A 24,703-nucleotide genomic window follows, 5' to 3' on the forward strand; every position below is an offset into this window, starting at 1 on the left:
TCTGTATTATCTCTTCCAGCTGCCCACGGGGTATTTTAATCCCAAAGAAGGTGCTGCTCCAGAGAGGTATATTAGTTAATTTGGTGTCTGAAACCAAATGCCCAGGAGGGGGAAAAAGCACAATTAAAGATTCTTTTTTTATAGGTTTATTTTTGACTCTTGGCTTGAGGGTATGGTCTACAGCTGTGCAGGTATGGTGTCTGGAATATGTGGCAGCTGGTCACAGTTCATCCACAGCAGAGGGAGATGTCAGTGTGTGACCCCAGCCCACAGGATGGTGCCCCCACATCAAAGGTATATCTCACCATCTCAGTTACAGTGGAGAACCCCTCACACAACAAGCTGGATAGTGGCTTCTTAGAGACTCTAAATGCAGTCATGTTGACAGTCCAGACTGACCATAGGCTACAGGGCTCAAAGATGGTCCTATCAGCTATTCCAACCGGGCGTGCCTGACTCCACAGTCCAAGCCTTTTTCTTTTTAAAGTATCAGGAATGATCCATTTCACTTTTATCCAGGCTCTTTCCAGAGTGAGTATATAGACATTAACCATTAGGAAGGAGAAAGCCAGAGCTGTAACAAATCACCCCAGAACTCAGGATCCCACAGCATGGGTGTTAGTTAAAAGCACAGATTCAGTTTGGACTGTCTGGGTTCGAATCCTGGGGTCACCCACCAGAGACACTCTTCACTCCCTTCTCGTTCGTGTGTGTGTGTGTGTGTGTGTGTGTGTGTGTGTGTGTGTGTGTGTGTGTGTGAAGAGGTTTAACAGAGAAGGGAAGACCTAGGGCCCCCAAATCCTTTTTGAGGTCATACCATACCAGAAGAGGGCATCGGATCCCATTAGAGATGGTTGTGAGCCACCATGTGGTTGCTGGAAATTGAACTCAGGACCTCTGAAAGAGCAGTCAGTGCTCCAAATGCCTGAGCCATCTCTCCAGCTTGGGAAGAGCCACTTTTAATGTAGGCAGCATGATACAGTGGTCGGTCTGGGATCATACACTGACTCCAAAGTTGAAAAAGAAAGCCTGTGAGTACCAGTATTCACCCCCTTTGCTTCTCGTCTGATAAACTGTGACCAGCCGCTTCCTACTCCAGCCACAGTGTCGGCCAGCCGTCTCTGTGAGGGCATGGCAGACTTTTTGATTCTGAGCCTTAGATCTTGCTGGAGGGAGAAGCCAGGTACTTGACACTCAGATGACTTTCCTTCAGTTCTTGTCCTTAGGACTAGACTGTGGTCAGTTAGCCTGGCATTTCACATCTGGGTCAAATGTGAGAACGCCAGTTTCAAGGAGGAAAGATGACTTTGGCTGATGGTTCCTGTGGTTTCTGTCCATAGTCATGGCGATTCCATTTCTGGGCCTGAAGTGAGGCAGACCACCACAGCAGAAGAGAACAGGCTGAGCCATTCACCCCGGGGGGACCTGGAATGGCCCCACAACCAGCTATAACCTCCAAAAGCAGGCCTAGTGACCTCCTTCTGGCCAGGCTCTGCTTTCTAAGAGTCCCACCATCTCCCTTCCACAGTGGCACCAGCTGGAGGCCCCATGGAGACATTTCCTATGTGCATAACAGGCAAGGCCAAACATGGGAACCGCTCCATGTTCATGTAAGTCCCGTGTGCTATGCTGGTTAGTTCTTCTCAACTTGACACAAACCCGGACATTATCTGAGAAAAGGAAATCTCAGCCAAGGAAAAGCCCCCGTCAGGTTGGCCTGTAGGTGAGTCTGTGGGGCATCTCTTTTTTGGAAGGACCCAGTCCACAGTGAGCAGCACTACCTCTGGGCGGTTGGTTCTGGGTTGTATATGAAAGCAGGCTGAGCAAGCCACAGGAGCAAACCAGCAAACAGCACCCCTCCATGGTGTCTGCTTCAGTTCATTCTTGCAGGCTCCTGTTTCTGTTCTGACCTCCCTTCATGATAGACTATAAGCCGTATGCTGAGATGCACTCTTTTCTCTTCAAGTTGCTTTCGGTCATGGTGTTCTATCTCGGCAATGGAAAGTAATGTAACTAGAGTTATCTGAAAGGAGGGAACCTTGATTGAGAAAATGCCTCCGTAAGATCTGGATGTAAAGCATTTTCTTTATTAGGGGCTGATGTGAGAAAGCCTGGCCCATTTTGGGTGGGGCCATTCCTGGGCTGGTTGCCTTGGGTTCTGTAAGAAAGCAAGCTGAGCAAGCCATCAGGAGCAAGCCAGTAAGCAGCACCCCTCCATGGCTTCGGCATCAGCTTCTGCCTCCAGGTTCCCGCCCTGTTTGAGTTCCTGTCCTGATTTCCTTAAGTGATGAACAGCAATGTGGAAGTGTGAGCTGAGTAAACCCTTTCCTCCCCAACTTGCTTTTTGGTCATGGTGGTTTGTGCAGCGATAGAAACCCTAAGACAGAAGTCATTGCTCGTGCATTAATCCACCATGGTCAGGACGAGCCCCTCATACCTGAGCTTAAAGGGGCATGGGGGAGGACAAGAGTAATTTAGCTCACCCACGGAAAATTCATGTCTGTCACTAGAGGTGGAAGCTGTGAGTGTCGAGGCTATCTATAGCTGGCCATACAGCTACTGAGGAACAGAATAATCAGAAAGGCTCTGTGGGTTGAGACTCAGTTCTACTGTTAACAGCCGAGTCATGTCACCTGTCATCCTGACTCTCAGTATCCCAACTGAAAAGGGAGAACAGTCAAACACATTGTCACCGTAAGACAGTGGTTCTCAACTTTCCTGATGCTGCAACCCTTTCACACAGTTCCTCATGTTGTGGTGACCCCCAACCATAAAACTATCTTCATTGCAACTTCATAACTGTAATTTTGCTACTGCTATGAACTGTAATGTGAATATCTGGTTTGCAGGGTATCTGACATACTGCCCTCAATGGGGTTGTGACATACAGGTTGAGAACCACTGGCTTAAGACAACGTGAAAACACGTTACAAAGAGCCAGTCTCTCTGGGAGGCATCATTTCGAATTGTGGTGGCATGAACCTGTTAACCATTAACTGATTGGATGCTTCCCACAGACATGGCAGCCAGACATCACAGATGGAACCAGCCACGTTTGGTTAGACCCTAAGCTCGGCCTTTTTAGTTCTACTGTTTTTCCTCTCTAAAATGCTGATTATCATTCCTGCCTCACAGTGCTGTTAAGGAGAAAGCCCAGAGGTGAGGTCTAACTAGGAACTCCACGCATGCCCATGCTGGGCACATCCTGACTGTAACTAGTGATGGATGGTTTTTAGCACAAGTTTCTACTCCTGATCATGTCTGCATGCAGGTAGGTATCTATCAGGACAGACACACTCTCTAGAAACAAAACCTAGCCCTTCTGGATAAAAGATACACTTGCCCATCAGCCATGGATCTTGGGTGCGAGGGTGGGGGTGGGGGTCATTCTGTATAGACTGATTCTTCTCTTTTTCCGTGGGGTGGACAGGCTTGCAATCACAAGTCACTCCTCAGTACCCGCAGGCTCCGTTATCGCTTGTCTTCCACTGCCATCACAAGGCTTCCAGCCAGCCAGTCATCTGGAGTGTGCTAACTCTTCTCTGTTGCTGGCAGAGATCTGGGATCATTTCTGCATTAGGACAAGTTGTAAGTAAACATACATGACTCACTGTGGCTCGTCTTCCTACCACATTGTCTTAGAATCGGACAGCTTCAAACTGAAGACTGATTGGGGAAAAAAATCTGTATGTTATTTAGTTCAGACAATTCATTTTACACAGAGAAAATCGACAATGCTTTGTAGGAAACCTGACATGGTGCCCAGAGATCAGGTCTTCGGAGTCTTTGAAATCCTGATTGTCACCTGGAGTTTCATCAGTTGGTCGCTCCGACATCTCCTCATGTAAGCTCAGGCTTTGTTGGTAGATTGTGAAAACAGAGTTGGAAAGGAGACAGTCTCTGCTCTTCAAGTCTCAGGAACTTTTCCTCGCTGCTCCTTCCTCCCTCTTTCTCCCTCCCCTGCGGTCCCTTCCCCTCACCCTCCTCAATAGTTCCTTCCTTTCTCCGTCCACCCACATCGCTTGTCCACTCATTTTCCCATGTGCCTTTTTAGTCATCTGTTTATCTAACCACACGGTATCTGTTCCTATAACCCCTCAATCTACTTCTCTTTCCATATCTCCATTAACACATGTATCTATGGTTCTATCCACTTGTGGCTGAAGAGGTCAGCTCAGGAGCTTTGGAAAGGTCATGGGACACTTGCCCCTTTTGGAAGGGAGAGGCTAATTAACATTCCTCAGACAACAGTGGGGCGGAACTGACCTGCAGGTTGGGACACCTTCCACTGGACAGACCATTGGCCACCCACAGACAGGGAACTCCTTGCTACCGCATTCCCTAAAGACCAATCAGTTTAAAAGTCACACTGTTCTGCCAATCATATTGTGCCTAGTTGCTGTTTCTCTATTCTACCCTTGAAAACTGTATAAAAACTGGCCAAACAGGATGCCCAAGGTCGCTGCGTCTCCTTCGGGTGCAGGACGACCCCAACGTGTTAAAACAATAAATTCCTCTTGCTTTTTGCATTGATTCCCAACTCTGTGTGGTTAACTCAGGGGGTCCCCAGTAAGCTAAGGCTCACCAGAGTCTTACATGGTAATCAGTGTATCTCTCCCCAGTCCTGGGCTGCAGAGATGACCACATTGAATAGCATTCCTTTCTCTTTAGGCTTTCACCCATCTCATGGGGGAGAAACCTGCATCTAAGGATGTAGACAGGGATTCTCATACAAGAAAGGAGACCTGCCTCTTATTTCTGAGAAGGCTTCATTCAGAGGGTGAGGACAGTCACCTCTTGGGTAGGAATCCCCAGTGGTAATGACCAGGAAGAAACTCTTAGGTTGAAGGAACAGTGGTGAAGCCAGAGTGTCTGGAGGGCTTGGGAGGGGGAGGAATGTAATGTCTTTTGATGGCTCTTTCAGGGAGTGACCTATCTGGTTAATAGTTGAGAGAGGTTGTTAAAGGAGGACCTTGAATCTCAGACTTGGAGCCAGAATGCTGCCCTGTGGGTATTTGGAAGCCATTGCAGGGCTCTCAGTGGGCTGGGACTTAGGTCAGTGAGCATTTAGAAAGATCACTCTTGGTGGTTGGATCAGAGGAGAAACTGGCAGCATTAAGAGTATTTAAAGCCTGCTCTAATAGCCCCAGAAGATTTAACATCATGGCATCTTGGCAGTAGAGTTGGGGACTGGAGGTGGGATTTCAGAGACTGGAGAGGGAGCATTAGCAGGCCTTGAAGAATGAGCCATGGTGATGTCCTTTAAGACCACAGTGGGAAAAGGACTTTTGTGGGTGGAAGCAATTGACATACTTTAGTTTTAGGACTCTGTGGAAACACTGAGAGCTGGGAGGATGTTAGTTTTTAAAACCTGAAACTTCTGCAAGATGTGGGGAAGTTATCTGCGAAGATGGAGAGATGGAGTAGAGTGGAGAGAATTGAGTCACTGCACACAGAACAGCAGCTGGCATGGAGGCTGGAGCTTCAGGGGAGAGTTTTCTGATCAACAGTGGTCATTCTAGAGAAGGATAGAAGGATGAAACAGTGAGGACTTTGAGGAAGTTGGGTGAAGGGGATTTGTGCAATTCAGAGCTCTCTAGAGGAACACAACCAATTGGGTGAATATATATGAATATTTTTCTTAACCTAAAAATACTTCCACTAAAACTATAGTGTTATACATGTTATGTAGCAATTTCCTAAGAGTTGAAACATTCATTCTGAAGGGAGACTGGTTGAGACTCAGGAAGTAAACAACTCAAAAGTCTCAGGAAACTTACCAGATGCACAAGGCTCCCTATATACCCTAAAGGTATATAAGCAGTCAGGACTGCTGAGGAGAGGAGACTCTGACCTGTTGAGCTGCCTGCATATCATACAGAGAACTCAAGAGAGGCATCTTTCCTGACTATGGCCTGTGCTGGGGTGAACTTTCAGTGCTGCGTCTGCCTTTGAGTTATCCATGTTCAGGAAAGTAACATCAGTAAACTTACTAGTTCACCAGGGTGGATGTCAGTGTTGGAATTACCTAGGTCTGGAGAAATTTGTTTATGTCTTTTCATAAAGGTGTCACACAACATAAATGGTACCTGAGCAGGGGCAGCCAGATCAAAGAATGAGTTGGGGAGGAGTGATTTCATGGCTTCTAGTGGGTGCTGAGACATGCAAAATGCAACTGAAGCTAATCCGACTAACAATGTCTGTGGAGTGTGTGGGGGAGGAGATATCTGGGAATAAAGCACTCACACAGCAGAATCCCAAGGTGGCCATCTTCCTCTACTTGGTATGGGGTGACATGTCACCTTGATGAGTAGAGTACAGGGATGCCCTGTGAACATCTGCTAGATTAAAGAATGTGTTACAATCCCCTCAGGAAACACATAGGAGACAGGATTGTAAGCAGGCTGAGGTATCAGTTGAATAAGCCCTGTTCTGGGCATGCATGCATGCATGTAATGGAGGCTTAGCTGTCTCAGAAAAAGCATGGTTGTTTAGCAGAGGAATTACGGTGGGTGGGCAAGGACATGCGGTTGCTACCAAGTCCCTCGCTTGCTTTTGAGGGAAAAGATGGTGAAAGTAAAAGAGAGGATGCATAGAGAGGTTGGCTTGAGACTTCTTATGACTTGGGACCCTAAAGGCAAAGAGAACAGAACTCACATCAATCTTAAAGAGACTTTCCATAAAGTTGGAATGTGTGGCAGGATCCAGACAGGGAGGACGGAGAGAGTAAGCCAAGAAGGTGGTAGAAGATTCAGAGAAAGGGAAAATCCACAATTCGTTATGCAGATGGAGATCCTAAAAATGACTATGCAAGAGATCATGATATGGGGGGCTGGGGAGATGGCTCAGTGGTTAAGAGCACTGACTGCTTTTCCAGAGGTCCTAAGTTCAATTCCCCGCAACCACATGGTGGCTCACAACCATCTGTAATGGGGTCCGATGACCTCTTCTGGTGTGTCTGAAGACAGCTACAGTGTACTCATATACATAAAAATAAATAAATAAAGAAAGCATGATACACAGGGTGCCTTTGTCTTACCCACCATGGCTTTACTTGAGAAGGACTTTTAAAAAAGTAATGTAATAGCAAAATAGAGAGTCACAGCCTGGCCCAGAAGACTGTGGGACAAGAGACAGATGAGATCACTGAATGCTGTGGCAGTGCAGAAATGAGGTAATGTCAACTACTAACCCCCGGGAGATCAACACTGCATCATCAAAGAAGTGTGGAGAAGAACCAGTTTTAATGGACTGACTCATACGAGCCATTGTGGATCTGTGGTTATCACCAGCTGATGACCTTGAGATTATCAGCGGCAGGGAGATAGCAGAGGAAGGACGAGTGTTGCTGAGAGCCTTGGGCCTGAGAGAGGAAGCTCTCCGTATTCAGTTCACTGGGTCTAGTTTCCTGGAGAATTGAAAGGAGTCTGAGCAGCAGAAACCTCAGGAATGTTTTAGGGTTTTGATGGCTTTGCTGACCCCGTGGTACACTATTGAACAGTGAAGGGTTTTGATCTAAATAGAAACAGGGTGCATATCTAGTAACGACAAACTGAGGAGCATTCAAAGGCAAGTGTAGGAGGTCTGGATGGAGCTGGATTATCTTGAGGGAAAAAAAAAAAAAAAAAAAAAAAAAAAAAACAAAAAACCTCACCGGAGAGCCAAGGGCTGTGTTAGAGAGTTTCCAGAAGCTTGTAAACCCTGAGCAACAGTTTATATTAGAAAAAACTAAGCCAGTCCAAGAGACAGGCAATTATTCCTCCCACAGTGTAAAGTATATAGTGGGATAGAGACTGTTCACCCAGCCTGGGGACCCTGTGGCTGCCAGGTGTGGCTAATGGAAAGGCTCTCAGAACAAAGGAGTAGCTCCAGGAGCAGTCATGGCAGGCCGGAGTGCAGCCCTTGCTTGGGCCTGAGCCAGACCAAACAGCACAAGCTGGCCCTGCGGATATCCTTAGAGGCAGAGGTACATAGCAACCCTATGGCAAGAGCAGCATCCAGGATGGGGAGGGCAGGTGGCTCAAGGAAAACATCTGGAGATTATAGCTTAGGAGGGGTAGCGTCTCCCATACACGCTTCTGAACCTCACGTTGCTCTTTTGGCAAAAGAAATGATAAAAGTGAGAAGTTTTCACGGGGTGTTGGGTCTCGCTAGCGTTTACTTTTTGGTAATTTCTTAGTCGAAGGCTAACTTGTACTTACTTGGAATGAAAGATCGTGGCCTTCAGAGATTCTGCCCACTCTTTGTTTAAAAAAAAAAAGCTTCATTGCATAATGGTAACCTTTGAATGTCTTACAGATTTATACAAACATCTTTTTTTAAAAAGACAGTTTAAAAAAACCCAGTACAAATTTAAAAAAGGTTATCCCACAAGTCTGGGGAGTGTAAGAGAAGATACTCTCAAAAGCCTTAAGGCTGCCAAATAAAAAAATCCCAGTGCTAGAGCTAGCCTACTTCCCTGTGGGATGTTGGTTAAGGAGGTCCCAGAAGCCCCCATAATGATAAGGCCATTGTCAATGCTATTGGTAACGTGCTAGAATCAGATAATAAAACCTTACCGATATAGATGTTATATACATTAATACGTCACATACATGTATGTACATATGTTACATACATGTGTACATATGTTAGTAACATGGCACAGAAATCAGAGTGGGATTGAACTGAAGCTTTCTCCCCGCCACTGGCTTTCATGATGCTGAGGTGCTCCGTGGGGTCTAGGGGAGAATTTTCAACACTCCTACTTGGCTGTGGCCGCTGAACAGAGCACTATTAAAATGCCAAGCAGGATGTGAGTACAGGTGCAGAAGTGATCTAGACAGTTTTTGCATACAACCAACAGCTTACTGATGAAAGGCCGCCCTGTAGACTGTGAACTCATTTCTGGTACTGTAAGTCAGGGGTTAAAAGGTACATCTGGGGAAGCCATAGGTACCAGTGGGAAAACAACTACTATTGTTTTTATCAGTGGACATAATATACCTGTCCAACTGCCTTCTAAGAATTAATGTCTTTGCCCACCGCTCACTATTGTCAGCTGGTCCTGGAAGGAAACTTTTTTCTTTTCTTTCTTTCTTTCTTTCTTTCTTTCTTTCTTTCTTTCTTTCTTTCTTTCTTTTTTTTCCTAGAGCTGAGAATCGAACCCAGGGCCTTGCACTTGCTAGGCAAGCACCCTACCACTGAGCTAAATCCCCAACCCCAGAAACTTTCTTTATAAGTGATGGTGGTACGCTCTAGAGAGGCACACTTGCTTCAGAAATACTTCAGAGTAAATCTATGAAAGAAGCAATTAAACCCTTTAAACCACTCAAGATAGTAAAGAAGATGCCAGGAGATGGAAAGGCCTCTCACACCCATGGTTTAGAAGGATTAATATAGTGAAAATGGCTAACTCACCAAAACCAATCTACTCATCCAGTACAGTCCTCATCAAAATTCCAAATGCCCTTCCAAATAGAAAAAAAAAAAAAAAAAACCTCCTAAAATTCATATGGAAGCACAAAATATCTCAGACAGCCAGAGCAATGCTGAGCCAAAGAAAAAATCCTGGAGGCATTGGCACACATGATTTTAAGTTCGACTATACTGTATTAATGAAAGACACAAGACCGGACACAGAGGTCAGTGGGATGTCAGGTCTAGGTACAAGCCACACAGCTACAGCCATCTGAGTTTTGTCCAAAGACAACCAAAAATAAACCCTGGAAAAAAGACAGCCTCTCCAACAGGAGATTCTATGGCAACTGAGTATCGACATGTAGAAGAATGCAGCTAGACCACCATCTGCACAAAAGGCAACTCCAAGCTGATGGAAGGCTTTAAGGCTGAGACGGAAACATTTTAAGTACAGACAGCAGCTGGTGCAGCAGGACCATGGAAGTCTGTATGACTCTCAGTGGTAACGAAGCCACAGACATCATCCTGGTCTCCAGCAGGGATGGCTGGGTGGGGCACAGGTGGTCGCAGGCCTGGCTCCCTCGGTTGCTGGCTCTTTCATCCCACCCTGCCCTTCAGGTATTTTATTTTTAAGGGCTCCAAGGGATAAGGAGAAAAATCTTATAATCATATATTTGCTGACATGTTTCCATTTTTTTTTTTTTGTGCTTTCTACTCCTTTGTGTAGTTTTGGAATTCTATAAAAATATGATTCTTTTTTTATGTAGGGGCTTTGGTTCACATTCAAAAATACTTGTTTTATTTGTATGGGTGTTTTGCCCACATGCATGTTTGTGCACCATGGTGAGTGCCTGGTGCCCATAGAGGTCAGAAAAGGGCATCAGATGTCCTGGGTCTGGAGTTATGGACGGCTGTGAGCCACCATGCGGGTGCTGGGAACTGAACCCAGGTCCTCTAGAAGAGCAGCCAGTGCTCTAACCACGGAGCTTCTTCAGCCCTCTTTTACTGTTTCTTACGGTGTGGGTTTGACAGTCACTATCTCCAACTCTTGTGCACTTACATCTTCACTGTGACTTTAAAAATATCCTCACTGCATAATAGCTTTCCACATTGACAGTTCCTTGATGAGGTGATTCTGCCATCTCCTCCACTGGGTTATTTCTGACACAATGTCTGTGTCTTTGTTACCTCTCCAGCTCAATGTATCATGTGTCTTTGTTACCTCTCCAGCTTGCTGTATCATGTGCCCTTTTTTCTCCAGCTGCCTTTAAACTGTTTGCTAGTTTGGGTAAAATTGGCTCTACTGTGTCACTTTCTCATCTTTACACAAGTTTTTATTGTTTCTTTGAATGTCTCCCTCATCACTTTATGACCTGGATTGTGTACATAACAGATGGGGATCGTGGGAGCCGAGGGTGGTGGTGTTGGAGGTCATGTAAGTCGTCGCCATGTAAAGGAGCAGGGCTCATTTGCAATTCTGGCTGTTCTAACATGTGGGGATTTGCACTCTGGGTATAGATCACAATTTCTAAGATAGGTCAAAAACCTCAGTTTGCTTTGTGGATTCTCTTGATTTTTTTTTCTCCTCTAAATGTCGGTCTATAATTAAAACAGAAACTACCTGGGCCAGACAGTGTAGTTCTTGACTGCAGGTAAAAGGTATTCTGGGTAACAGAGCTCCCTTGGGACAAGGCTGGCTGGAGACAAAACCGGCTTTTCCCCGAAGCTGGAGTACAGTAGAAGGAATGAGCCTTACACACAGGGAGGAGACATTGCTATAGGATTGGATATGGTGGGATCAGACCTTCATTGTTCTTCATCTCTTTGGGCTTACAGCTGTAGAATGGTTCCTGACCCAACCCCTGTCTCACTCTTTCTATTTCTTTGGCCAAAATGCTGAAATTGACATGGTAAAACACTTCTGTGGCTCCTGGAGGGAATGCTTTCTCCAGGTAGAAGGGATTTCTCTATCTTTTGCTTTATTCCTTCAATGAACAACAATTCCATATTCCTTGTAGAGCATCTAAGACTCAGATAATAAGAGTCTGGGAGTCCAGCAAGCTGGGGTGAGGAGGGCCAAGCCTGGGACCCAGGTCTCTAGTGCCTGTTTCCCCACAGACCACACTGTGCTCAGGTGGGGAAGGAGAAATGGGTCTTGAAGGTAGTTGAACACCAAAGGTTCATGCCAGTCTTGGAGGATCCTTTAGTCAACACTGTGGTTGATCTGATCAACCCTGCTTCAGAGCCGAGCTAAGGTCTAGAGGGATGAGAAAAAGATCCACCCAAAGGCAGCATCCTGGAAGCCCAGGGAAGGCACCGAAGAGTCCTCAGCATTTTCCAGCCATCTGAAGATGAACACATTAGTCTTGCATCCGTTACATACCCCAAACTCTCAGCGGATGCCCAAAGACTCAGTGATTCCAACTCGGCAAAGCACTACTGATTTAAGCAGAGTCCTTTCTGATTCCAAAGCCACTGTGGTTTTGTTTCCCACACTGGCTCCTAGATAAGAGAATATTTCTTAGAGTCAAACTCGTAAGGTCCTCATAGGGGGCACGGCTCTGTTGCCAGCTAGTTTAGTTTCCCATCTATAATGTGGGATTCATTTATTTGACAAACACCCTCTGGATTCCTGGCATATGATCCAGCCATTTTTCGAGGTACTGAAGATATTGCAACGCCTTAAACAATGTCTCTGCTGTCATTAACTTTTATTTCTGTGAAGTCGTGAAGACAGTAAATAGGTAAAGCATAAGCAAAGGTTTGACAAATGCTGTGAAGGATTACATAGGGGGGGACGGGGTGACCAGTGGATATGGTTGACCATGTATCATATGGTCAGAGAGGCTTCTCTGATAGTCATTTAGTCAGAGTCCAGATGAAGGGACATAAGCACATGGTTGTAATGGGTAATCGAAGATAAATGACCCTCTTTATTTTCCATAGAAAAGAAATGTGTTATATCCAGATAAAGCCCTATTTTGAGTGATTCTGTATTGAATAAAACTAGTTTTCCAGACCGCACACAACTGTCCCAGGAGACTCCATTTTACAAGCAGCTTGGACTCCATCTTGAAGGAGAAGGATGACTGTGGCCCTGGGTAGACCCAGAAACCGCACTATCTGCTAGGTGGCTGCCTCCAGCACAGACGAGAAATGGCTTATTCCTGGGAACAGAAAGGGAGCCACCTTATCAATTTATGGAGTAAATTCAAACTGTGAGGGTACACGGGTGCACTAAAATTTATATCAGTGAGACCAGGGCAAGGACTTGGACACACCAGACCAAGGAAAGATTGTAACCCCCTCACTTCAACCCCATAAAGGGACAGACACCTAAATGGGGAGGGCGTGGCCGGCGTCAGCCAATCAACAGATACTCGGCTCTTCTGCAGGTAAAAGGTTCTTCATTTCCTCGAGGGACCCTCTTATCAGTTAGTTCCGTGTTTGACTGCATCCGTGAAGGATCCAATCGGAAGTTGACTTCTGTGGTTGTTGGCCGAGTGGGGATGGGGTGGGATGGAGTGGGTGGAGCCAATATGTTGATCTCTGCCCGTAACAGCTCCCAAGCAGCTACAAACCTTCCAGAATAGAGGGAAGATCTATGGGAGAGAGGGGAAACTTTCAGGCCACGTTTTCTCCGCCGGACTCCCAGCCCAGAGACCCTCTACTCTGTTCAAGGAGTCTGTACCGCTTGCTAACCAACCGCACTTTTCTCTGCTGGCATTACCTGACTTTTTATTCTCTAGTCAATGGAGAAAAAGATCCCACAGTCCGGTGGCTCTCACCTCATCCTCTTTGTCACCGTCTTTCATCTCCCCGGAACTGTGTTTCTACTCTGAGTCCCAGCGATTACTCCTTCATTTCCTGTCTCTATATGGGTTATTAGCCTAATTCTGGACATTTTATATAAGCAGAATCATATAATCTGCAGTCTTTTTTGTGCCCGGGAGGTTCTTTATATATTAATATTCTATGATATGTAAATATAAAAAACAGGCACTATATATGTTTTACAGATAGTTCTTTCAAACCTGTGGCTGCCTTTCTTTCATACTTTTTTTTTTTAAAATAAAGATTTTTTTTTCCCATGAGACTTGGTTAGAGTCACACGGGGAAAGCGGGAGAAGAGAGCAAAGGGCGCGGGCGCCCTCTGCAGGCAGCCGCCTAAGCCGCTTCGCCACCGCTCGCTCGCTGATTTTTTTTTCTTTTTTTTTTTTTAATGTATGTGAGTACATTGTTACTATCTTCAAACACACCAGAAGAGGGCATCTGATTCCATTACAGATGGTTGTGAGCCACCATGTGGTTGCTGGGAATAGAACTCAGGACCTCTGGAAGAGCAGCCAGTGCTCTTAACCTCTGAGCCATCTCTCCAGCCCCTTCCTTTCATAATTATTAGCTTTTTTTCACATTGAAATTTTAATCCAAGCATTGTGCTTTAATGCAATGAGTTGTGTTAGTATCTGACTAATTTTTGGGGTCCTTCAAAACCCAAACCCAGATCGAGTTTGATGATGAAAACTCTCTTTTCTTATTAAAAAAAAAAAAACAAAACCAACACATGTCTGGTTTGAACTAGTGAAGTGCACACACCGCCTGCTCATTCCATACTACAGGAGGAACTCAGAGAACTTTCCTGCTTTAATTGGATTTAAACCCGTGGCTTTTGAAAATCCCTTTCACTGTGTTTTTCTGTAGAGCAGAATTCTTAATTTCAATCAAGCACAGCCTATCAATTTTTTTTTCCTCTCACAAGTCATGCTTTTAGAGTTATAATGAAGAAATCTTTGCCCTAACGTAGAACCATGAACACGACGGAAGGTCATTATTATAAAGAAAATCGAAGAAGTTGCACTGGGGAGATTTTCACAAGCTAGGTCCAACAATCCCAAACGGAAAAACCGTATCTCCAGCCAGACCTGGAGCTGCAGAGCAGCAACCTGTCACCCATGTCAGAGCTGGAGCCCAGGGTGGCATTCTGCCCCTGCTTGGGTCTGCACACTAAGAACCTGGACCACCCTTGAGTTGCACGGCTGGGATCACCTATTGGGAAATTCCATGCACAGTGCTCACACTCACCTCCCAGAACTGAAGAGCTGCCAGTGTGAACTGCCCACGCACACACAGCGAGAGACTCATACGCCAGGAAACCGTACACAAAACTGTCATAATTGGACAAATACTTTTCCAGGATGGACCCCTGCATGCCCAGACTACTGCCTCCCGCTGCAGGCATGAGTCTGATAACACTTTGATTCTGCTTTGTTCAAAGGATGAATGAATTCACCGCCTGTCGGGTGCCTTCCTGCTATGGCACTAGCCAGTTGACCATAATAACGATCTCTCTCTCTCTCTCTCTCTTTTTTTTCTGTCAAAGATTTTCTTTTAAAAGAGATACCAGAAATGAATTTTTAATAGTAGTAAAACACGTTTGTAGGCCCTCAGTTTCTACCTATTAGTTTATAGTGCAATAAATATTTGGCCATAGTTGGTCTTTTTTGATCTATAAAATCAGATATTTATGTAGTTAAAGGCCATGCACTGTGCCCGTTACTAAATTGTCAGCTGCCAGCCAAGCCACAGGTGTCTCTGACACCTTGGATTAGCTGTTTTTGGTCAAGTCCTTGAGTTTGCTAAACATTGTTGCAGATGAAAACACCAAATTCCAAGGAAATGGACGGTGTTGCTGGGGGGATGTCCTGCGGGGCCCCACTTAGTCTTACACATTGTACGTCTCAGTGACAACCTGGCGTCCTGCCCTCTAAAGCCATGACCTCTACACACATGTTCCTGGGGCCCCACGTTTTACATGTATGTTTAACTATTTAAACACTGCAACAAATTGTAGCAGATGATTTAGGAATGACCCCTAAGGGCCCCTGTGTTAATAGTTTTGTCCTCAGGGTGGTGCCAGCACCACCTACTGGTTGGTTCCCTACTGGTTGGTCCCTGGTCACTAGGGTCATGTCCTTGAAGGGCTTGTGAGACCTCTGTCTCTTCTCCTTCCATTTTGTTTCCATGAGGTATTACCTCACCATGTGTTCCAAATCATGTGGTCAACTGATCTTGTACTGTCACCCTTTTACTGCGAGCCAAATATGTTAACTCTTTTGTTGTTGTTGCTATGACAGACACCTGAAATCATTTCAAGAAGAAAGGATTTATTTTTGAAACATGAGTTTGGACTTTTCAGTTCCTTTGGAAGGAGCATCTGATGAAGGAGAGTGCTGACCTCATGGCTCTAGGAGAGAGAGAGAGAGAGAGAGAGAGAGAGAGAGAGAAGAAGAAGAAGAAGAAGAAGAAGAAGAAGAAGAAGAAGAAGAAGAAGAGTGCCCAAAATAAACCCTCCAAATGCATGCTTCCAGTGACCCACTTCCTTCAGTCAGGCTCAACCTTCCGTATGTAGCTCTACCATTTTGCAAGCTCAGATTTATCAAAGCACACAATCACTGATTAGGCACGAGTCCTCATTATCTAATTGTCTTTGGAACCACCCCCTTTTGGACATAACCTGGAAGCGGGCACTGTTAATCTCCTAGAAGGCTCTCAGTCTAATTCAGTTAATAGTCAAGATTGGACATCACAGTTAACAGGTGTGGGGGTACTCTGCCTGTGACATCTGCCACCCCAGCGACAGCGACTGCCAGGGTTGATTCGACTGATATGGCTGTTCAGGTGGATGCCTGACTCTTCTCTCATGTTTATCCCTCCCTAAGGTCAGTAAAAAAGGAAAGCCTTCCCTGCAAGAGGAAACTGCTTGTCTGTTGAGGGTATTCTGGTGGCCATGCTGCTCTGCTAGAACTTCAGATAAGCTCTTAAGCGGCACAGTTAATTAAAAATTTTTTTGAGACAGTTTTTTTTTTTTTCCCTAACTCTCTTAGAACTAGATCTGTAGACCAAGCTAGCTTGCATCTCACAGAGCTCCACCTGCCTCTGCCTCCTGTGTGCTGGCATTAAAGGCATCCACCACTACCACCTGGTTCATCATAGTTAATTTTATGTCTAATAGTTTGTATAGCAATAGTGATAACAGGGTATATAGCAAGAACCATCGGGCATGTCGTGTGCTGATGTTGAAAATCTTGGTGACAAACAGCACAGTTTCTTCCCACTAAAGTTTCTCCTGATATGTCTGCATAATTAAAGAGAATCCTGAGATCGCAAGCAAATCCAGCTTTTCAATACTCTCAGCATTCCTAATTTCTACTCTTTGGCAGACTGGAAGTTTCAAAAATATTTGCATGCTAAAAATACTTGAAAATTCTGCAGCCTGAAAACATTGGCTCTGGATTGTGTTGTGATGAGATATGACACATCTGTCACCCATGGCGGGTTTCTTCTTTTTATCCATCACCTCATTCTCCTTGTATCCTGTGATTGACCCATATTATGGTTTGGATCTTAAGTGTCTTCTCAGTTCCCACACATGCAGGCTTGGCTTTCAGTTGCTGGTACTACTAGGAAGTGGTGGATTCTTTGGGAGATGAGTCCTGCTAAAAGGAATTTAGGTCATTGACATGCTTTCTTGAGGAGATATTGGGATTCTGGTCTCTCCTTCTCTCTCTCTGATTAATGGATCCTGTGAGGTAAACCAGCCTCCCTTTTCATGTGTCCCCACCATGACTGCAAAACAAGAGGGCTAAGTGAGTTGGCCTGAAGCCTTCAAGACTTTCCTTCTGAACAGTTCATTACCATGGGGATTTCGTCCCAGCGGTGGGAAGCTGACTAACACAACCTATAAGTCAGTGTTGCTGACTATAGTGGTTTGAATACACTTGGCTGATGGGAAGTGACACTGTTAGGAGGTGTGGCCTTGTTGGAGGAAGCATGTCACCGTGGAGGTGAGCTTTGGAGGTTTCCTCTTATGCCCAGGCTCCACCCAGGACAGAAGAGGATGTCCTTCTCACTGTCTTCAGATCAAGATGTAGAACTCTCTGCTCTTCCAGCACCATGTCTGGCCTGCTCTCCACCATGACGATGATGGAGAACTGAACCTCTGAAACTGTAAGCCAGCCACAGTGAACTGTTTTCTTTTTATAAGAGTTATCTTAGTCATGGCGTCTCTTCACAGCAGTAAAACCCAAACTAAGACACCGACTTTATGGTAGAGGTGCCAAAACTAGAGTGGTTTGTTATATTTACCAGGGTCCCTGGTATATAAATTGAGGCATGTGACAGATGCTGAGGTCCAACTGGGATGTGGGCAATAGCGGATGTTCTTTCTTTCCTTCAGAGAAGATAGGTCTTTACTATGGCCAAATGAAAAATGATGTTGAGGGTGGAACTCAGGGTGACTAGTTGGGGGCCTGGGGGAGAGCTCCCAGGAACAGTTCTCTGAGCTGTACTGACCAAGAAGTCAGTGTTTGTTAAGATGCTGAGTTGTTGAAGTGTATATTACAGCACACTCTAGTCATTCCTGGCTAGTACTAGATTAAGCAAATAAGACAAAATTTTTAACAAAACAAAGCTTTTTTGTTCATTTTGTATTGGGTTTCTTTTATCATTTATTGAAATACAAAGCATTCTTCTGCTTCTAGAAGGTTCTGGAATCAGCTACTGACTTCAAGTTGGACTTTATAGAAGGCGGAACTTCGGGTCCCAAGAGAGGTGATTTGCCTGGGGCTATGGAATGGCCACAAAGCTAGACTCCAACTCTGACATCTGTCGCTGGGGCCCTTTCTTTTGGTAAGGGCCGTTGAATATTCTCATCACCCTTCTAGGCACACGTGCTTCACGCAAGACTTGTCTTCATCTCTCAGCTCCACACTTGCTTGTTTTGTACAATTTGTTACCCAGCTCCCAACGATTAGATTTGTGATGGTCATGTGACCCAGAACGCTCAAACCCCAGCCAGTCCTGGTATCTTTGCTGTGACTCCTGGACTGTTGAATCAACATGGGTCATCAGTTTCTGGGGGCTCTCCTAGCTCATCTAGATTAGAAATGGAGCCATGGGTGGGAGTCAGAGTGGAAGATACCAGCCGGCAGAGGGGCGGAGTCAGGCAGAGGGGCGGAGTCAGTGTTTGAGTACCTGGATCCAGCCACGTCCAAAGCCGGAACCAGAGCATTCTGTTTTTTGCTTTTGTTTTGTTTTGCTGGACATTTTCAACACTTGAACCTGACTTACAGACACCGCTGTAACTTCCTCATCAAAGGATAGGAGTCCAGGGCTTTTGTTTGGAATTGTTTTCTGGTGTTACCAAGGAGGCTAGCTTGTGACCAAACGCTTCCAGTTTTGTGAGATTCAAGGCTGCGAGTCTCTCAGGAACAGCCACATAGTAGCTCTACGCTGCCTTTAACCCCGCCAGAGTCCAGATGCTCTTGGAGTCCTGAACACAACAGTCACCAAAAATTGAGTTGCGAGTGAAGCATTGCTGAAATGGAAAGAAATATTTCTACAAAAAACGTGCCAAGTGTGACCAACAAGCTCTCAGAAATAGGATGCACAGGCAACGCACTAACAGATATTTAATGTCAGTAAGACTACCAGAAAAACAGATGCTGTCACCAATGGGTGTAGTGAAGGCTATCTGGGAGGGAGGAAACGTTCACGGGCTGTTGGGAATGGAAGAGTAATGTGCCTTGCCTTTCAGAGCATAACATGGTAGTGACCATTCAAGTGGAGAAGACATGTAAGCCTTCCTGCTTAGAGCTTACTCAACAAATAAACGCCGATGACTCTGCAAAAATGTAAGTAGGTAGGATAGGTAGGAAAGTATTTGTAATAGTAAAAATACTGGTCACAATTTCCCAGTGAAAGGAAAGTGGTTTTTTTTTTTTTTTTTTTTTTTTTTTTTTTTTTTTTTTTTATCAATCCCCGGACATCCAAACCCTGAATCAATTCCAGTTGCTAAAAAGAATGAGGTCACTCAGAATGTATAGGTTCGGGAAGGAGTTGAGGGTATAAAGGTGTTGAGGGTATACGATGCTATTAACGTGGAGACAGAAATAAAATCTTCCCAAAGTTAAGATGAAGTTGGGAAGTAGGACTAGGGAGCCAGGGGACTTTAATTTCTGACTAATTAATTTTCTTCCAGGATGGAGAGATAGCTCACTGGTTAAGAGCAAGAGCTGCTCTAGCAGACAAGTTTCACGGCCTGTAAAGTCAGTTCCAGGACATCTGATGCCCTCTTCTGGACTCTGCAGGTGCCTGTATCCATTCACTCATTCACCCTCTCCCCATTTAAAAAGATTAAAATAAAAAAATTTTTACAATTTAATTTTAAAAATTATTATCTTACATATTCATTTGAAAAACTAATATTAATAATACACTAAGTGAAAAAATTTAAAGGCTCAAGGGGGATGTGCCAGTTATCCATAACCAACTGATATGAAATTAATTTATTCCTAGTGTGTACTTATTGCTTTTAGGAGGAGGAGGAAGGCTGGAGACCACTGGGGTTACCTGTCTGTCTTTCTGAGTCATTCTTTGTACATGGGCTGGCATGAGGCTTCCTGAGCCCCACTGAAGAACTTATAAAGCCGTAGGGGGTACCCTACCCATGGACCTGGCTGTGGTTCTCCTAGGTTTGGATCCAGTACTCAGGGGACCAGACAGTGAGGCACTGGGTCTCCCAGGACTGGCCCCTTCCTGCCAGCTCCCTTGAGCCAGGCCTGCTTGGCAGATACTCAAACACTCATTAGGCAAGACAGATCTGTAAGCAAATATTTATCCCTGTGCAGCTGCGGGCTGCAGGTGCAGGGCAGAGTCCTGTTTACCTAGTGTGCAGCCAAGCAGGCTGCTGCCTGTTTGCTAAATGCCCTTTCTGGCTCTGCTTAGAGGCCCACCTGGGAGCAGGCTGGGGTTGGACAGTCAAGTGAGAAGCCAGGAGATGCTACCCTGGCAGGCAAGCCTTACAAAGGCCCCCATATCAGGTCCTAAGTATGAATGGGGCTTATACGGTAAAGTGAGCTGTACGCCCTTCCTCTTCTTGCAATGGTCGCCCACGCTGTCTGCTAAGGTGGCTGGCTCACTGTTCTCTCTCCAGGATCTTTCTTGGGATTCAGCTTTCAAACTCATAAGGGTTTTCAAGAACACACTTCTATTCCAGAGTGGTTGGGGCTACTATCAACCACTGTTGTGACCTCAGATATTATCACATGGTAATAATGATGGTAACATAAGGTTGTTTCCTGGACTCCCTGCAAGTACCAAGGGATGGTGCCCACAGTCCTCCCATACTTTATTTTATTTTGTGGTGCTGGGAATCAAATCCAAGGCTTTAGGTAAAGGCTCTACTCCCGAGCTACAGTTCTCTCAGGCTCTGTATGCTTGGAATCATCTTTAGATGACTTATGGCATCTAACCCAGGCTGAACGCTGTGTAAAATGTTTGTGTGACGTACCAAACAGTTTAGAGAACAAAACAAACACATTGAATCTCTATGTGCTCAACACAGTTTCTGAAGGGGGGACCCAGAGATGTGACCATGATTTCATATTTTACGTGCATGAGTGTTTTGCACGTGTGTGTGTTTGTGCACCGTATGCATATTTGCTGTCCAAGGAGGCCAGATGACATGGTTGCATCCCCTGAAACTGGAGTTACAGTCTTGTGAGCTGCCGTGTGGGCGTTGGGAATCAAACATGCTCTTAAGTGCTGGGACATCTCTACTGCCTCCACACTTACGTGGTTCATGTTTGTTTGGGTGAGATAATAGATGGGCAAGAATTGGGCGGTTTGCACACTGTTCTCTCCCCAGCACCCCCCCAGGAAGCCTAGGCAGCAGAAGTCAGCTTGGCATCTGCCTGAGAGAAATGTTGTTTACTGCACCAGTGAGGTGGGTTTTCTCTAGCCAGAGACAGGAAATGGTTGGGTAAGGAAGTGTAAGTAATAGAAGCAAGAAAATGAGAAACCAGATGCACCAAGTGAACGATATAAATTCTGCAAGGCTCTGTGTCATCTGCTCTCCCAGTCACACCCCTTCCCTGCCTCTTGTCCTTTACCTCAGTCCATTGACTGCTCTCTGCTATTTCTTTAAACTTTTTTTTTTAAAGATGTATTTTTATTTCATGTATGTGGGTATTTTGCCTGCATGTACATCTGTGTACCATTTGTGTGCATTGCCTGCTCAGGACGACAGAAGAAGGCACTGGATCTCACGGAGCTGGAGTTCCAGGCAGCTGTGAGCTACCAGGCGGGTGCTGGGAATCAAACAAGGGATCTCTGCAAGAGCAGCCATTACTCTTAACCACTGAGCCACCTCTCCAGTCCCTTTTGTTATTTCTTGAACAACCTGGAAATGCTCCAGCCTCGGGTCTGCTCAGGCTGAGGTTTACAGCATCTCCACCTTCTCCGAACCGAACGGTGGGCCGAAGACTCGTCTCCAAGGTGACAGTGCTAGGGGGCGGGGCCTTTGGGAGGCAATAGATTATAAGGAGCGGTCGTCATTGACAGATGTAGTGTTAACAACGCACGTCTGTCTAAGTGCTGTGCTTGAACGCACCCTCCGGAGTTTGTACATTCAAACTCACCCCCTTCTGCCCCGGTGCAGTAGTACTGAGAGAAGGGCTATCTAAGAGGGGCTAGTCAGAAGGGCTCTGAAGAGTTTAATATTGATGCTTAGGAGTGGGAACCTGATAAAGGAATGAATTTAGTCTCCTCCCTCCGTCCTTCACCCCTCCCTCCCATATTCTCTTGTCCTCACATCTTCCTATATGATGGGGGTGGTGCTGTTTTAAAAATAAATGACCTAACCTGTAGCATTTTGTTACAGTAGGTCAAAATGGACTAAGTCAATGAACTATCCACTAATGGTGTTATGTTATAAAGGCCTACACAGGCAAGATAGGGCCTTCAAACTCCCCGTTCTCTTGTCTAAAATTCTTTTCCTGGAACATCATAGTGAATGTCCTTACTTGCTTGTATCTTACCTTCCAATGTCACCTGACTGGAGAGCCTTCCTCATGCCACAGACAAAGGAGCTTCATTGCCCGGTGCCCCCATCCCACTCATTAACCTTTCTAACGGTTGAATCTGCATGCTTGCTTGTTGTTTGCCTTGCTCCAGCGGCAGGAAAGTAGGAGTGCCATCCATGTGTGTCCTGCTGGAAGCCAGGAACACAGAGCTTTAGATTTGCTGAATGTTTGCTGAATGAACGTGTGTGAAATATTAAGCTAAACTTCCCAGGTTCTGGAATGAGCTAACTGCTGCCCACAGGGGTCCACGGTGGCCCTGTTTGCTGACCCCTCAGTTTGTCCCTTTTGCTCTGCATGTCAGCAGGAAAGGGATTATGACAAGCCTTCGAGAGTGATTAGTGATGGCCCAGGAGCGTCACAATCCCAGAACTGGGACGGGAGGTCTGCAGGCTCATGGCTGCAGCACAATCAAATTTAAAAATCTGATTCGTGGCAATTGCAGCAGCATGGGAAGGATCTGTGTTTAGAAGCAGGTATCTCCTGAGTTCAACTCCCAGCTCAGCTGTTTACTGTGTGACCGGAGACTAAGCAAGCCCCTACTGTGAGCCTTGGCTAACCCCTGAACAGGGACAGTATTGAAGACATTTCAATAGGGCCATTTGCTGGACTCCACTGTTTGTTCTGCATTCTTTTAGGGACCTGGGTAAACTGAGTCATGGGCTTTCTTAATCAGTTGATTGTTTCTGGATACAGTGATGTAACAGTGTTTCCCATGTACTGATCATACCGGCAACGTGGCTGAGCCCTAAGCTGAAGCTACTCTACTTCATTCTGGCTCCTCCACAACCTCCGTGTGTGTGTGTGTGTGTGTGTGTGTGTGTGTGTGTGTGTGAGTTTTGCAGATGATGCCATGTAACTCAGAGCAATGGAAGGTCCGGGATTGGATGACATATTGTCATTCCTGAGACCTTCCAACTTTTTGTGCTGGGGTAGAGTTTTGTACCTTAAAAAAAATCTTTATTTATTGTCTTAGACAAGGTTTCACTATGTAGCTTAGCTTGGCCTCGAATTCATGATCTTCCTGCCTCAGCCTCCAGAGTGCTCGAATTCAGGTGTGTGCTGTCACACCTTGGCTTCTTGCTGTTTTATAGGTTAGGGAAAAAGAGGCCCAGGGAAACCAGAGATTTGCCTTGGGCAAAATCGGGAAGAGCTGGGACCCAGGTCTCTCAGTTTCTGTCTTGTGCTCTCCTCTGGCCCATCTTTGCCCTTTGGGGCAACAGCTAAGTGTCTCATTTCTCCTGGACAGTAAGTGACTGAAGAGGGGTGGTTTTTTTTTCAAGTGTCTGTTTCATGACCAGCTTCAGGCTTGAGGATTGGTGGGGTGGGGTGTGTGTGGATTGCTGGTGAACGGAAGAAACCTATTTGAGTCTACAGATAGTCTTTTCTTCTTTTCTGTCTGCATCTCTTTCTTCCCCTTCCCCCTCGTGCCTCCCAGAGAGCTCCACACTAATTAATCAGCAGACATTAGCTGTTCCAGCTGGGACCAAGTGGGGGTAGACTCATTAGTACAGAATGACATTAATATAACATTTTTTTTTTTAGACAAATCAATGATTCAGGGTAGGCGCTTATGGAGGGCTGCCTGCAGAATTGGCACAGGCAAAGAAATAGGTTTAAGATGCAGAGAGGAAACCATGTGAATACAGAAGGAGGACCAGAAGGCCTGGTCTCCAAGGTGACTGGACAGAGGAGAGGGCCAGAGCAACTGTAACTTAGGCAGCAATTTCGTCCTCCTGTGTTAACTGGTATCGACTAGTTTAGTCCTCAGAAGCTTTGGTAGAAATCCAGAAGCTCTCTACTCTGTATTTTAGAAAGTCTCTCCTTGTGCTAGCTTCTCACCAGACTGAGAACCTCTTCAATGTGGGACAGGGATTTCTATTGCTGACTGGTTGGTTCCTCTGGGGGGCTATGTAGAATAGCATTATGGGAATGAATCCAGAAAGTTTAACTTCTTCTTAGGTCTCCTTGAAACGAGCAGGTAGGAATAGCAGTTCTGTGCAGTAGCCTTTGGGCCTGGATGGTTTGGGACAGGGGCTGTTGAGGACCATGGGGTGACATCCTTTGTGGTTTGTGAAGCATGTACCAGAGGAGAGGGAATGCCCTTCCTGCTTGCCTGCCTGCCTTCCCTCCCTCCCTCCCTCCCTCCCTCCTTCCTTCCTTCTTGCCTTCCTTCCTTCCTTCCTTCCTTCTTGCCTTCCTTCCTTCCTTCTTTCCTTCCGTTCTTCAGTTTCTACCCAGTAGAGCTCAACAACTCTTGGGTTTAAAACATTATTATTGTTGTATATGTTTGTATGGTGTGTGGTGGTGGTGTGTGTGTTCACATGCTACAGTGCAGGTATGACAGAGAGAGGACAACTTTCATGGAGTCCCTTCTCTCCTTC

At 45.6% G+C, this 24,703-nt stretch overlaps 1 long non-coding RNA gene across 1 annotated transcript; it reads left to right on the forward strand.

Moving 5' to 3' along the window:
• Positions 1–17,283: 17,283 nt before the first annotated feature.
• Positions 17,284–19,573, forward strand: LOC143443165 (uncharacterized). The gene is made up of 4 exons (XR_013111934.1): positions 17,284–17,406; positions 17,940–18,087; positions 18,995–19,091; positions 19,439–19,573. It is a non-coding gene; the product is annotated as an uncharacterized LOC143443165 (long non-coding RNA).
• Positions 19,574–24,703: the final 5,130 nt, after the last annotated feature.

The sequence above is a fragment of the Arvicanthis niloticus genome, chromosome 8 (genome assembly GCF_011762505.2).
Source record: "Arvicanthis niloticus isolate mArvNil1 chromosome 8, mArvNil1.pat.X, whole genome shotgun sequence".
NCBI lineage: Eukaryota > Metazoa > Chordata > Mammalia > Rodentia > Muridae > Arvicanthis > Arvicanthis niloticus.